This window comes from Panulirus ornatus, chromosome 18 (genome assembly GCF_036320965.1).
Source record: "Panulirus ornatus isolate Po-2019 chromosome 18, ASM3632096v1, whole genome shotgun sequence".
Lineage (NCBI taxonomy): Eukaryota > Metazoa > Arthropoda > Malacostraca > Decapoda > Palinuridae > Panulirus > Panulirus ornatus.
Genome location: NC_092241.1, coordinates 34,227,434 through 34,243,906, shown reverse-complemented (window position 1 = coordinate 34,243,906; position 16,473 = coordinate 34,227,434). Strand labels below are relative to the sequence as shown.

General features: G+C 42.0%; 1 long non-coding RNA gene across 1 annotated transcript; it reads left to right on the top strand.

Moving 5' to 3' along the window:
• The first annotated feature begins 5,436 nt into the window (after positions 1-5,436).
• On the top strand, positions 5,437-9,215 carry LOC139754902 (uncharacterized). Its single transcript, XR_011713968.1, has 2 exons — positions 5,437-6,061; positions 9,058-9,215. It is a non-coding gene; the product is annotated as an uncharacterized lncRNA (long non-coding RNA).
• The last annotated feature ends 7,258 nt before the right edge of the window (positions 9,216-16,473 follow it).

Sequence of the window (16,473 nt, the reverse complement as noted above, 5' to 3'; positions counted from 1 at the left end):
TAGGGAATGGTTGAGTCCCTCCCATACGGATGGTGAGTGAATTGAAGCCCTAACGTTCTCAATTATCGATGATCTAGAACAAATTATCTCCCACCCCACCCACATTCCTGACCACTGTGGCCACTCTCGTAACATTCTGGATCTCTTTACACCTCTAATTCTTTGTGCTGTAACTACACAATCTCGCCCAACATTGGTTCAGTTGCTCAACCCCTTCCCATTGTAAATATTGTCATCTCTGCAATGCTGTCTGGAATAACTTTTTTGACTCTGGTTAATGTCTCTTATGCGGTGATGCTTCTGTCTCTGCCAAACTCATAACAGAGGTTATTGTTGCGGTAATGGATACCTTCATCCCCTCTTCCTCAAAAGCGATCTTTTTCCAATCACGGTTCAACCGTTTCCGTTCTGAGGACATTCCCAGTCAGCATTTTTCACTGCCGTAATCGATGCAATTACCTTATCCGTGAAGCAAAGCGTTCCTATATTCACAGGAAGTGCGATAACCTCTCCTCGTATTCCACTGATAGGTCTCTCTCTGGTCGTCAGCTAATGGCGTCGCTAACAACTTCTGTCGCTCTACATTTCCTTCACTTTTCCGTTCTGACAGTACTATAGCTGTTTTCCCGCAGACAAAGCAACTCTCTTAAGTTCCCGTTTTTCCTCTAACTCTATCTTGTATGACTAAGATTCCTTCACCCCGTGATGCTCCTCTTTTGAATCCTATGCCCCTTTCCGTAATCCCGTTTCGAACTGTCCGAAAAGCGCTTCTGTCTCTGGACGCAAAGATAATGGTCCTCATTAGATTCATCCCAGTGTATCGAAAGAGTGTACCTCTGAGCTTGCACCAGTGCTTGTTCGTCTGTTCCGCTGCCATTAAATAGCCACACCTTTCCCTTTTTCTTGGAAGCAGGCGTTGGTAAATCCCATCACTAAGAAGGGTGAACATTCTAACCCCTCTAACTTAACATCTACCATTTCCGAAATCTTAGAATCATTCCTCAACTCCCATATCCTTAGACATCTTAAATCTCAAAGTCTTCTCTCTGATCACCAGTATGTCTTCCGTAAGGCGAGATCCACAAGTGATGTTATTTCTTATCTTACTGTTTGGTCATCATCCATGAAAGATATTTAGGAATCTTATGTAGTTAGTTGCATTTGATATATACAAAGCATCTGACAGGATGTGGCATCGGCGTTTCACCTCTGAGCTCCCCTCTTTTGGCTCCCCCCCTAAACACACACACACACACACACACACACTTTGGTCCCTTTTTTCTAGCTTCCTTCCTTAATGTATCGGCTTCCCCCCTTTCTCCATCAACATTGGTGTCCCTCAAGGATCTGTCCCGTCTTCTACACTTTCTCTCATATTTATCAACAATTTCCTTATTTCCACAAACAACCAAATGCGTTCACACACTGATGACTTAGCACTGCGTTCTTCCACAGCCTTCAATTCTGCTGCTCCTCCTCTCACTCGATCTGTATCTCGTCTCGACACAACCTCCTTAATAAACCCAGGCTTGGACAGGATATCTCAGTAGGGTAGACAATATCTCATTAAGTTCAGTGTTCCTAAGATTCTCTTTTTTCCCATCTCGCAATCGAAAATTCCTGACGACTTTCCTCTCCCCTTTGACGGTTTTGTAATTCCGCTTCCTTACTCAATGAACATACTTGGTAATACAGTAGCATCCAATTCATCTTGGAATCCTCACATTACGGAAAAAACTAAGCCTGCCTTTGAGAAACTGGGAGTCCTGGTTAGATGTCGAACTCTCTTTTTTTTCCGAACTGTTGCTGGGTTTATATAAAGGACTGATCCGTCTTTGTATGGGGTACTGCTCTCACCTCTGGGGTGGTTTTTAGCTCTGCATCTTTACTTGACAGGGTCGAGTTGAAAGAGGTCTGACTTATAAAGTCTCCCAGGCTAACTTCTAAACTTGACCAAGCAATATTGGTTCACTTTCCCGCTTCAATAGGTATTACTTTGATTTTTGTTCCAGAGAGCTGGCTGCTTGTGTGCCCCCACTACTGGCTAGACCACGCAAAACTTGGCAAGCTAATGCGTCACTTAATTACTGTGTGGCTATTGGCAACTCAAGGATGCGGCGTTTTGATAGCAGTTTCTTTGCCTACACCTTGAAGCTTTGGAGCTTTCTATCTTTCCAGGTACAAGTAAGCTATGAGAACCAATCGGAAAACCAGATCGAGAAGCTGAAAAATGAAATCGAGTAAATTCACCGTTATGATCCCTTCTACCCTCGAACAGACAAGCTATGGAGCTCTCTTCCTTCTATCATATTCTCTTCTTCTAACCTCTTAACCTTCAAGGGTCAGGTCTACAATCACCAAAGGAGCGCAGGTTAATTCCTTCATTCTTTTTCTTATCCTATTTTTCCTTCCACCCCAGATGGCCATAACTGGGGCATCGTTTGCCCCGCCCTGTCATTTATCTATAAACACAAAAATCGTTCGATCAGTATGGTAAAGCACCCTGCTGTACCAAGGCGGACTAAAGACCTTTGAGATACTAAGGCTTGCTGAGGTAGACAATGCACTAATGGTGCGGAAGGTGGCCGCTGGCAGGATAGAAAGAGCTGGGCCGATCTCGGTAGGCTGGAGACACCTGGGCCGGGGAGGAGGCCACTGAACCAGTCAAGTTGGAGTCGGCTGGGCCAGGGGACACTCGGCTAATGGACCTTGATAGATCAAGTCTGAGAAAGTTTATTTAGCCTGATCGATAACGACTCAAAGGAAACTCTTGTTTTGCTACAACGAGAGTTTATATATATATATATATATATATATATATATATATATATATATATATATATATATATATATATATATATATATACTGACTTTATCAGAAGTGACAAATCTTTCAGCCAGCTATCATTTTTTACAAAATATCTGACATCTGCAAGTTTAGTTCTGACTTCGAAGAAACATTAGTAGTCTAAGCTTTACAAACTGCAAATGATATTTCTCGAATCTTTGATTTACGGCAGTTGTTTACCGGGTTCAATTACATGCAATCTATCTTTTTCCATTTTGTTCTTAAGCTTTGTGTTGTCTGTGCTCTAATTGTTCATGAAAACTGACAGAACAGTCGTCGTGTTCCTCCGGTGTCTCATAAAACCTATAATATCACAATAACATTCTTAAGGTTACAGGGATGGTTGAGTACACACACTTGTTCGCATACGACATAATCCATGCAAATAGAGTAATCTCCTTCGAAAATCAGGTCTCAAAGGCACACAGACACACACACACACTCTTCTCTGAAAACCACATTACCATGGATAAAGAGATTCAAGCAGGACAACCTTGGTCTGTACTTCGACACACACATCCATCTTTTGGACCAAGTGGGTCGACGTAAACTCTTGTTACACGATTATATAGGCACAAGTAACCAAAGATAAACAAAAAAAAAAAAAATGAACACACGCTCATTCTTTACACCGAGACAGATATATCAACAGAAAAAGACATTTACCCATAAGTTTTTCCTGATTCAAACCCTCTTACACAAGTACATAGACATGTATTGAATCAAAAGGCATTCTACACACAATTGATAATTATATATCACACGAAATATCACACCTACATTCATGCGCTACACTACTTGGTTGAAAATTACTGAAAATTGAACCACGTTGTTATAGACCAAAGGTTCTTAATCTGTGGTCCATGGCTCGCTTCCCAGTGCTCCACAGAAGAATACAGATCAGTATATAGATGTATGAATGAATAGATTTTCCCATCAGTACTATCTCTAGTGAGGGTTTGGGGTGGTATTATTTGTTCTTGATTGTGATTTCAGACCTGACATAATGATGCTATATGCCGAGGGTGATCCAGACACAGCGGTGTTCCAAGTGGTCCACATACATAAATAAAAAAAGGGTTGAGAACCCCTGATATTGAAAAATTCCATAAGTGTGTCTAATGTGTAAAATTTCATTAGGGAAGACAAATATCTAGATTTTTGGCAAATGTAGTCGCAGCACTTCACGAATTTCTGCTAACAGAAAGACATGTTACTTATGAATGATTGGATTAATCATCATCGCTGCTGTGACATGCAGACCAAACTAAAAACGATGATTACAAAGCGAGGCTGTATAACTGGAGATGGCTCTCAAAAGAACGTCTCACTGCAAAGTGTACACATCTCTACTACAGGAAGTATCGAAGCTTTGGGCTGCAAGAGCCTGTTGAACGGTCCTGGATATGAGCGAATGAGGCCTTTCTTTGTTTGAAGGAAACGACCGTGTTGTATGAAACAAATTATCTATTCATCTGTATCTAAAAAAAAAAAATATATATAATTTTCCGGATTTTTAGAGTCGGTTATAACGGAGGTGAACCCAACAGTTCCTAGTATATGGAATATGATCATTTATACTCCTCAGAAACTTCCAACAGTACTGATACACTGACAGGAATATGATGTATATTAATTCAAGAGGTTTATGTTTTGATTCCAATCGCTGTATTTTTTGCTAATCGAAACTAGAACTTTCATATACACAATCATAATAGAATTAAATTAGCCTCATTTTGATTTGTTTTTGTTTTTATTGATTAAGAGAAAATCTGTTTCCAGTACTCATTTGGCCGATGTATACTACGATCCTGCTGCAAATCAAACGCCTGCGGCTTCACCGCAGAAATCAAACGCAGATGTTTCCGCCAACGAGATTTCCTCATCAAAACACAAATAATCATAATCCATCTTGTTATAGCAGCAGTAGCCGGTATTGTTAGCAGCGATGCTCAAGGCCGACAATGGAGGCCACAGCCCAAACAGTCCGATTTTGGTGGCAATATGTTGACCAGGCTGGGAGAGGACAGGAGCTCCGGCGACGTTGGCTCTAAATGAGAACACGAAGCTCCCGGTAACTTTGTTCCTGCAGGGTTAATTGGAGTCAGCACGATACTAGGGGAAGTGGAACAGTGAAAGGGCACTGACGGCTGCCGCTGGCCGCTGTTTCCCGCGGCAGTTTTGGCTGTTGCCAACGGCAAGTATATCTCGGTAATCTGGAGGTGAGACCGAGGCATAACTCTGCACCGTCACTTTAACACAGCCTGGCCTTGGCCTCAGCAATGCTAAGCCTCTAACGTTAGCATTACTCAAGCTTGACGTACTGTGTCCTTGATTTTAATTCTTATCCCGCTAAATCACGTATTCCATTCGATCTCTGTCGATCCACCTGGGATAAGAAAGTGTGGCTGGTGGTAGTGGCACGGACCAATGAGAGAACGCCATGATCCCGGGCTCCCGTCCCCCCCGCTGCCGTCGCCCCCTTTCGTCGCGCATTATTGGCTCCTGATACTTGACGTCATCCCACGTGACTACTAGAAGCTGGATTCAAGTATTGCCTGACGGCGCACAGTCCCGTAGTTATGGCATACAGTTCCAGACACAACCTGGCGCGGGAGATACTATTTGGACACAAGTGGTGGACGATTTGACTTTCAGTCTCGATCACATGCATAACGTGACATCAAGTACCAGTGTGGAGCCTAATACTTCCCCTGTTCACCAACTGCTTCCCCTCTCTTCCCACGATCTTCAGTGTCTGCGTATATCGAGATTCATTACTCATCCCAGGCCATCAACCATGCCCATACATTACGAGACCTGACCTTCAGTACGGCAAATACTCAAACTGGGAAACCATCTGTCCTGAAAATCACATAACCTCTACAGAAGTAAATCTAGATTTGCCTCAGGACACTTACCATCCACACACACACACACACACACACACAACGAGACGTATACATACACCTACCGCCTGAACCTATTTTGTCCGCTACAACATAGTGAACACAATGTTCAAAGACACGGAAGAATACAGAGGGTAGAAACAACGATGTGCCATCTAAGAGGATTCAATATGGATCTCTTGTCAACTAAAAGTTACATGATTATAAGCGTAGCAGGATAGGTAGCAAATGAATCATCACAGCCTAGCAACTTTTCAGCATCAGGAAGGAATAATGGTGTAACAAAGGTCCCGTTGTGCATGCTGTAAGCCAACTTATGTATTGTGTGATTAATTTTTGTAAATAGCTATGCAATGTGTTATTCTGTAAACAGCTATGTATTGTGGTTTGTGAATAACTATGTAATGTGATAATTTGTAATAGCAATGTATTATTTTTTGTAAATAGTTTTGTAATGTGTAATATTTCTTTGCAATCTTATAATGAACTTAAAAAGAAAAGCAAATAGCTCGAGAAAGAAAAAAAATCTGAACCTTAGAACAATTATGAACAACATTAAGTACTCCCAAGGATCATCTCTTATAATTATTCAGCATTAAACAATCTCTCATACATTCAGTAACTCCTATTCTATGTAGCTTTGCAATGACAAGAACAACTAAAGTCAAACACTAATCCCGATATTATAAGGACACGTTTACTGAAAGCACAGCCTTGCTCTAAAACTCTCGTTGGCGATATGTATGGCCAGGTGAATTCAAGGGTTTTTAAATCTTCACGAGCAACTTTGGCAGGTGAAACAGGATTCTAGATAGATATGCTTGACAAAACCAGCTGATGATACAAGGAAAATCTTACTATTAAGAGATAAATCATCTTCAGTAATCAATAAAAGATATATATTCCCTTAGGCTCAAGCCCTCTGTTCTTAACGCTACCTCGCTAACGCGGGAAATGGCAAATATGTATGAAAAAGAATATATCTATAATGTAATGCTGACGCATGATTTATATTATGTACATATATGTAAGAACGTTATCAATGGTGGTGCAAGGCACCAGCAATGGTATTGTCTATTAATCAACCCAATCACAGGCCGGAGATGCGTCACTCGACCACCTTCAAGCACATGATGAGCTTACTATAAAGCAGCACTGACAAAAAACAAAAATAATACGGATGGCATACGCTTCCTCCAGGGGATTCACTCTGAGCTTAGTCGATATGAAGAACTTGGTGTTAGCTTTCAGTGACCTGATTGTTCGTATTCCTAAAGTTTGATGGATGGGAGCCACGTATCGGAGGAGGAGAGACCTTGTTCTGTTGCATCACCAGTGATCTTGATTCACGACCTCCATGAAGTGTTAGTTTTGGTTCATGACTGAGCCAGAGTGCTAGCCTTGACTCATGACTGACCCTAAGTGCTGGTCTTGGATAATGTACGTACATGAATGATGATCCTCGATCATGAATGGACTAGGAATTGTAGTCTTGGATAATGGATGTACTGAAGTAGCGACACATTGTCACACGTGTGCCAGAAGGATATTTCTAGGTCATGAATGTACTACAGTAACTCAACCGGAGTAATGGTCTTAGGTTATGAATCTTTAAGTAAGAAGCAAGTGGTCTTTCTTAGTAAGTGTTCTCAAGTTATCAGTGTGTTGCTTGGGTGACGAGTATACCAAAGTGGTTGTCGCCGGTCATGAGCGTGCAAGAGTGGTGATCTTTGAACATGAGTCGACCAGAGTGGTTATCCATGGTGATGAGTGTACCATAGTGGGTATCCATGGTGATGAGTGTACCATAGTGGTGATCTATAGTCACGAGTGTACCAGAGTGGTCATCTTTGATCATGAGTGTACCACTGTGGTTATCTTGGTCATAAGTGTGCCACTGTGGTTATCTTTGATCATGAGTGTGCCACTGTGGTTATCTTGGTTATGAGTGTACCAGAATGGTTGTCTTTGGTAATGAGTGTATCAGAGTGGTGATCATGGATCATGAGAACATCAGAACGGTGATCCTTGTTTGTGCTCTCGACTCGTCAATGAATCAGAAGAGTGAGTGGTTTTGTATCAAGAGTGTTCTTCTTGAATGATGTGTGCCAGAGTGCGCCCTTTGGTTATGAGTATATAGAAGATAGCGTTTCTCGATCATGAGTATGCCAGAGCTGTGGCCTCGGATCATGAGGCATCAGAGTAAAAGTCTAGTAGGGTCATGAGCGCACCACATTAATAATCCTCGATCACAGGTTTACCGGAGTGGATTTATTGTCATAAGACGTACAACTGGTGATCGTCTTGTACCACAAGAAATGCACAGGAATCTAGAATGAAGTAACCTAAGGACTTAGAAGAAAGGAAGAGGACTTCTAACCCCTTTTCTCATCCTCATCCGGTCAACTTTCTGTTATTCGCCTCCTTCACCTACCCAGCTTAACAGGATGTTATCTCCTCTAATTCTTGACGTCTAAGGAATACATTCATCCCTTCTTGTTTCCACACAAAGACCAAACATTCACAGCTCTAATGTCTTTATCCATCATTGAGGAACTGCAAAGATTCTGTTCATAGCCGGAATGCAGATGAGTACATCAGGCAATACCGATTTCTTTTGCAAAGGATATATCATGTAGAAGGTAACAAGAAACAGTCATACATGTTGCTGTGTTCACACACACACACACACACATATATATATATATATATATATATATATATATATATATATATATATATATATCATCCCTGGGGATAGGGGAGAAAGAATACTTCCCACGTATTCCCTGCGTGTCGTAGGAGGCGACTAAAAGGGAAGGGGGGGGGGGGGGGGGGCTGGAAATCTCTCGGTTTTTTTTTTTTTTTTTTTTTTTTTTTTTTCAATTTTCCAAAGGAAGGAACAGAGGAGGAGGCCGGGGGCGGATGTTTCCTCAGAGGCCCAGTCCTCTGTTCTTAACGCTACCTCGCTGACGCGGGAAATGGCGAATAGTATGAAAGATATATATATATATATATATATATATATATATATATATATATATATATATATATATATATTCATATAATATATATCATATATATATACATTATATACATTGCGTATAATATGTATATATATATATATATATATATATATATATATATATATATATATATATATATATATATATATATATATATATATATACTTGGGCGGATTGCATGTGTCAAGATGGATCTAACGTAATATATAAACATCTTTTTATTTACCTCTGTACATCATCCTGTCATTCATCTGTGTTTGTCTCCCTTGTCAAGGTGAAGCAGGAGTCATCAACACCGAGCAGCGAGACGTGAGCTTATCTCCTACGTAATGTAATATCCAAGACGAGAGCGTCACTGGAATCAAAGCTACAGGCAGTCCGACACTCTGGTTTACCTATCTCGAAGTCAGATGAAAATAAAGCTTAAAGAACTTACTCGTTTCAGGTCCTAGTCATTCTGTCTTATGATACTGTTAAAAAAAAAAAAAAGAAATGAAATGCAGCGTAAAAATTGTAGATTTTAAGGAAAGTTAGCCGACAGTTTATTGGTGTGTTGCAGCATTTTTAGATTTGTCCGTCCATTAGGTAGCTGTAAGGGGAAGTAAGAGCATTACAGCCCCGGCCCCTTTTCTGCCAGCAATATCAACCGTATTTTGACGGTAATTGTATCAACTCTGGCCTAACACGCTAAGTGCTCCACTCCCCTGACTCCCCTACCCTTCTTATACCCCATCATCCTCTCCCTCCTGCTCTGTTTTTCGTTCTCTCTCTCTCTCTCTCTCTCTCTCTCTCTCTCTCTCTCTCTCTCTCTCTCTCTGACCGGAATTATTCATGTTGCTATTTAGGTATTCCATTACATGAATTTGTTTTTCTTCATCCATGTTCGGTGATTTTAGACCAGCTTTAAGAAGCAGCAGATGACCGGTGGCCACTTGGAGGAAAAGCCTCGACTGCTGGTGGTCTTCGTTCATATTAAAGCAGAACTCTTCTCAGACGCGAAAGGAAATGCACTTAACCCTTGACGTCTGTTAGCCAGTGCATCTCACTCGTATAAAATGGTCCCTCCGCTTCCTGCCTCAGTAACCATTCTTTCTGTCGAGGATCAGCAGGAGTGTTTTGCCGCCTCTCACCACTCCCTGGATCCCACCATATTGAAGGGGTGTGGTGGACCAGAATGGTTTTGGGACAGAAAGAGGCGACTTTCTGATCGGGTTATATGCGCACACTTTCTGTATTCACTGTTATAGTATTACAAAAGCACGACTGTGGTATTTCTTATTCTAAATACAGATGGTACTGATCGATTCATTACTATTCTCTAAAAGTAAGTAGCCCAGTATATCACTAAGATACGTCAGCAAGCAAGAATGAAGTAGCATCAACCCACTAGGACAGCAAGGCAATAAATGTAACCCCGACGCCACGAGTCTGGTGAAAACAACCCCGCTCACTGAGTGGCCCAGGAGAAGTCACGTGACGACACCATTATGGCGGACGTTAGGGACGAGGGTGCGAACGGCAGCTCCTAGTTGATCGAAAACTGCCAGCGCGTGTGCCAAGTTCTCGAAACATAGGGACTTTTCGAGTGTACTAAAGGTGTGTATCATGTGCTTGAATATGTAACAGTAAATTATTATTGAACGTCAATCAACAGTGTACCAGAGAACGATTACAAGCAATTTCACCAGAGGGAGTTCTACGGGCTACATAAAATTGTAGGAAAAATCAAATTTGGTCACCTCGACGATAACAAAGGCAGTCCTGATGGAATTATGAACTATGAATATGACGTATTTGCGTTTTTGTAATGGGGTTTTACTGGTCCAATGAATATTATCCTTTAAATCCCATGTCATAAATAAGAAAGATAACACCCTACTGCCGTTTCTGGGTGGGTGTTACGACCGTTCGCTGGTTACTACTAGCCAGGCGGAGGAATCGATGAGCCGCTCGCTTGGGAAAACAGTTATGACGTCTCGATTATGACTTGAGGGACAAATTACTGGCGGGGGAGGCGGCATTTGTGGCCATGAAGTTTTAATGGAGCATCAGCAGGAGCGGCGTGGTGGGGAAGGTCGCAGGAGATGGTGAGGGCGTATTTATGGCCGTGAATATCAACACAGCATCACCAGGGGCCATGTGTGCCGAGGCCACATTAGTGGCTATGAGGTTTTACCTCAGCATTACCAGGGGTGATGTGTGGTGGAGGCCGCAGCTGTGGCCGTGAGGTTATGCTGCTGCATCACCAGGGGCGGCGTGCGTGGAGGTCGTCACACGAGACGGTGCGGTGCAGTTATGGCCATAAATATCAGCGCATCACCTCCAGGGGCGGCGTAATGCTCAGGATGACCTCCCGACGGCAGCGCACAAGTCTCCCGGCCACTCCCTTGTCATCGCGGGCAGACGTTTGTATTGTTGTCGTTACGAGACAGTAGCAACGCGTGTACGTGTGCGTTTGTTGCTCATATTTCACGGTAGTATACACACACACACACATAAGCAGAGTGTACCTCCAACCAGACTGCCCATGAAGCAAGGCTAGTGCTTAGCTCTCAGTAGAGAGAGAGGGAGAGAGGAACTATTAAATGAAGTTAGTATAAACAAAACAAGTAATCTTTATACATTCAACCACAAAGAAATAGAAAACGCTGTACATTTTCGTTCAACCTACAAATCGTATATCCCCATTTTACTTTGGTAAATGATGTTAGTGGTGTTCCGGTACGAGATTTATTGTTTGACATGTGCCGCATTACATAGAAAAAATAATCCTCATCCCTAATGCTCTTGTAATACTGGCGTGAGTTCATGACGAGAAGCCTGAATGATGAAAGTGATGTTCAGCTGCTGAGTAGGTTCTGATCACACTTCCTTACCTGCCAACATTTTGAGCTTGCAATGAGTTACGTTTATTGGTATCATTAATTATCCTGGAGACGAGGAAGTGCGTCAATTTTGCGCTGATAGCATATGTACAGAAGGTCGTTTCTATTGGGAATTCTAAAGACCATACTGAGATCATCCAACGCGAAAAAATGAGCCAAATTTTTCACTTTATTCCAAAAGGTTAATCCTATACAGTTTCTCAAGAAGAAACCAGCGGTTCACTGCTAAAACAGATGGTGTGCAATTTAGGAATGAACAGTAATTGTTTATTCTATGCACGTACTCATGCGAGCCTGGGAGTATCTGAAGGTTGGATTCAAGGTGAGAATCAGAGTTCTTTGGTGGAAGCGTTAATGATGAAGAGATTGTTATGATGTTTCTATTATGTCTTACGTTGGATGGTAAAGACCGTCTAGATGAGTTTTATGGCACCAAAAATTTTCTTTTGGTAAGTAGTGAATGATATGGGGTTAATATGACGAAGCTTTCTGACCTGCCTGACTGAAACAGGTGCCAGCTGCAAAGAGGGTACCAGTCAAGCCCAGGTTTGCCTTGCCAGTGAGCTCCAGCACGTTAGTCTTCCAAAGTCGGTCACAATACTTGTTGTCCTCGATGTTCTTGCATCTCTCTAGTTCGTTTATGTTAATGTATCCACTGGTATCCTTGACAACACCTGTCAAGTATATCTTGAAGACACGGAAATTTTCACTTCTCTTGGAAGTAACCATCACTTGCAGTGCCAGAGGAGATACCCTGCAAAAAGAGACACCCATCGTCCTGGCGTATCGTAAGTGTCTACGCCGCAGATCCAACTCTCATCCAACACCTGGTTAGTTGAAAGCGTCAGACACATACACCCGATGCCTAGTCTCAAGTAACCACCAAATGTAGGTCGTCACAGACAGACGGCTGCTCCAGGTACCATTCATTTTTGCGCAAGAAGAGAGTCTCATCGCTTTCCATCTTTATTTTATATCGAAGAATCCGTTAAAATCTGCATAAGAATCCCAAATGCCTTCATACAAACGAGCAGTGATAGGACAGCCGGACGCAATTAAGTCAAAAGAAGAGCTCGTATTGAAGCTGGGTCAAAAGCTTTGGGACAGAGGAGAAAAGAGGAAGGTAACAGCCGCTCAGAAAAGAGAGAGAGAATCGAAATAAAGTAAAGGGGAAAGGGAGGAAAGAGAGAGGAGGAGGAGGAAGATATTTAGCACAGCACTAATGGAGGGGCAATGTCGACACCATCTATCCAGTTACAACCACTGGGCACCACATCATGATGCTTCTTGGTGTGGTCCAGCATGATCATTACTGTTTCCTTGAAATAATCACTTAGTTACACTGAATCTTCTCATATTAAATGTTCAAATTCTTCGCAACAGCAGCTCACATAAAAACCGGACTAAAAAGGTTCGGGTAAGCTGCCATGACAATAGCTCTAGCCAAGCGAAATAATCCCTGCATAGGTAATTCGAGGGAACGATTATCCCCTTAAAACTCCACTTAACTGGGACGGTATTTTTTGCTGCAGGATCATTCTGCTCACCCCAGTATGGGCAAAACGATTACCTCTTGTCAGATCAGGTCAAAGGAAAGTTAATAAGGTGCAAGAACTATTTCTATGCCACTCTTTTCTAGTATCTCTCCTTTTAAGCAATTGGTATTACTACACATGATCCGCTGCTACTGGCATGTATTTATTCTCTGTAGCACACAAGATTTAGTGAGATTCTTTAAGGAATTTTCTTACCTGATTGGATATGGAACGGCTCAATTCTCTTATGAAATGCTCTAATAATGCTGTGGGAACAATAGATTTAGGAAGTATATTTCAGCTGTAGCGTCCGCAATTTGGTGACACTTTAATGACGTGATGGCCTGCATGAAATGAGCACCGAATCTTTGTGTATCAAGTCTTGACAAAGATCACAGACGATTATCTAAGAAAAACACAAAGGTTCACCATAGATCACATTTTCATGGCTTCGACTAGCATTACCTTTACCGCTCCCATCGCGTTTCGATTTTACGCGTCCTGTACTTAGATGGGATATATGAACGAACTCATGCTCAAGTTGGTAATACCTTAGGCACAGTAACCATCCACATTCTTCCCGTTCACAAGCTGAGGCTTCAAATCTAGCGTGTACGGAGGCGTACTATTATGAGTTACTATGTTGTGGATGTGTTCCTTTCTCTCCATCTGAAATTCATGGTCATTTCTCAAAAATCCTCTTTTCCTTTTCAGGCCGTTGACAGTTAAGTACAACACAACATGGCCTTCGCTTTTGTATGTTCTCAGACATGTGTTACTATTCGTATCTGATGCTGTTTAACTAGGTGTTTGGATAAACGTCAAGCTGACGATTGGAGTCAAGAAAAAAACCGTAATTAGATATACAAATAATTCCAGAGAATATACCAAAAAGTTAGCAAACAAAAATATATGAAAGCGAAGCAGAGAAGATGAAAAGGTTATCAAACGTACTACCAAGCGATGGAGAGATATGTACGGTAGAAATATAGAAACATTAGGGGGGAAAAAAGGAACAACCAGAAATACCTAAGACTGAATAACATTTATGTATGTGGCGGCAAAATCTCATCATAGAAACTAATAGGTAGGTAAGAATCCCCAAGGACAGAGGAGAGAGATTTTCATTCAGTAACTCCTGGATGTCATGGAAGGCGACTAAGTGGAAAGGGAAGAGTGTGAGGCTAGGATTGGCAATTTCCCTTTCCCTTATCATCACGTCCTAGAGGTAGAGACAGAGGAAGGAATCATGCAAGGATTCTCATTTAAAAACCAGGTTGGGGTGCCTGAATGTAAATGTCTGTAACCGAATGAAGGGAAGAAAGAAAGAGGTGGTATACTTGAGAGAAAGTTGGATGTTCTGGCTCTCAGCGAAAGGAAGTTGAGTGGTAAGGGGTTAGAATGGTTTGCTCATGTTCAGAGAATACTGTCCGCGATTAGTGAGGGGATAAGAGCGAAAGGAGGGATGTCACTTCTGATGTGGAATAAGCTTTGGGATTGTGTTAAATAGTGCAAAGAATTGAGCTCAAGGTAAAAGTGGTTTAGAATGAAAGTAGACAAGAGGTGGGTGACTGTTAGTACCTATGCGCCTGGTGTTGAGAGCAGTGAGGAAGAAAAGAACGCATTTCAAGAGGCGCTTAGCGAGTGCTTTGGTATCTTTCATACAAAGGATAGAATCATAATGCCAGAGATTCTGATTGCAAGGGTAAGTGAGGTAGCACTTGTAGGTATGATCGACATACGTTAGTCCTCTAGTGTAAACGGAAATAGATAAAAGGCTGTTGATTTGTGTGATGAAAGCGTAATGGCGATTCAGGAATACGAAATTTAAGACACGATGACAAATATACATGGGTTTCATGGAGTTTAATGGATTGTGTGTTAGCTGAGAGGTGTACAAAGGAAAGACTGTACGATGTCAGCATGTTGAAGGGGGGGCAGGTGGAATCTATCATTTGGTGGTGAAGACGGTAAAAGTTTGTGGGTTTAAGGAATAAGAAAATGGCTACCATAAGATGTTTTAGTATCCTTAGAGTTGGATCTAGAAACAAAACACTTTCCGTACTATGTATACATATATGCATAAATCATTCATATACTAGGTCCTTTGTAGGTAGCAGGTTAAATATCTCAAAAAGTCAGACACTAAAATCGTATTCCCCATACTGTAATCGTGACGTTTCTCAAAGCTGACGCTGTGGCAATAAAGAGATTCTCATATATGGTGTTGCTGCTCCTGGCCACTTTCAGCGGCTCGTTGGGTCTGTCCCTTCGTCGTCCATGTTCTACGGTCTCAACAGTTGCAACAGCGTATATCCATCCTCGACGGCCTCCAAACCTTTAAGTGGAAACACTGTAAATAGAGAAGGATCAGTTACCAATGGAGCCGCCTTCTCGGAGCACACCATCCTGATTTTCCTTTTTTTCACCGGCATTGCCTCTCAAGCCATCAGGAGAGTTACTGCTTCAGGAAAATAACTGATGATTAGCTTATCCTTGTGATCACTGTTGGCTTGAACACGTCGCGAAGCATCAGAACTCGGAGGTTCCTTTGAAGAGAAGGCGCTGTCATGAGCAAAGTGTCCCAAATTGTCATACAGGAAACTTTTTCATTCCCTAAACCCCTCTGAGGAAGTGATGTTTATAAGTATGATACCAGAGGTGGTGAGGTGCTTCACAGGATGTTTCTCTGTAGTTTCCCTCAGAGTTTTGAAGACAGGTCATCCGTGTGACATCAATTCAGTTTTCTCTCCTTCAAAAGATTCCTCCTTCCTAATGGCACTTCCCTGGACACTTCACTGAGGTTTAAGTCACGGAGACGTTCATAAAACTTCATATGTCAAGTGACGACATATCCAAGCAATGAAGTGTACCTTGGCCTCGCCCTTGCTATGGTTCGTCACCCTAAAAACTGTCTGATATAAAGCAGAATAGCATTCTTCACCTTTTCATCGTTACCAGCTTGATCATTTAGAAGATTAATTACGATTCAAAGGCCTTACTAGACAGTGGGGAGCTCAAATTGGATACTCCAGTCATCCTGTACCTTTGAAGAATCTCCAGGTTACGAGGCGTCAACGTCGTCCACTTGTTTGTTCAGTGTAGGTAGGTAGATAGTTTGGGTTACGGTGCAGACGCTGGGTCGACGGCTGCCTGACGCACGGTGCTGCTTTGTGAAGACAGCTTTTCCAGGTTCATGTTTACTTTTCCTTTTCTGATCTTCATGTTCATGCATTCTCTCTCTCTCTCTCTCTCTCTCTCTCTACTTCT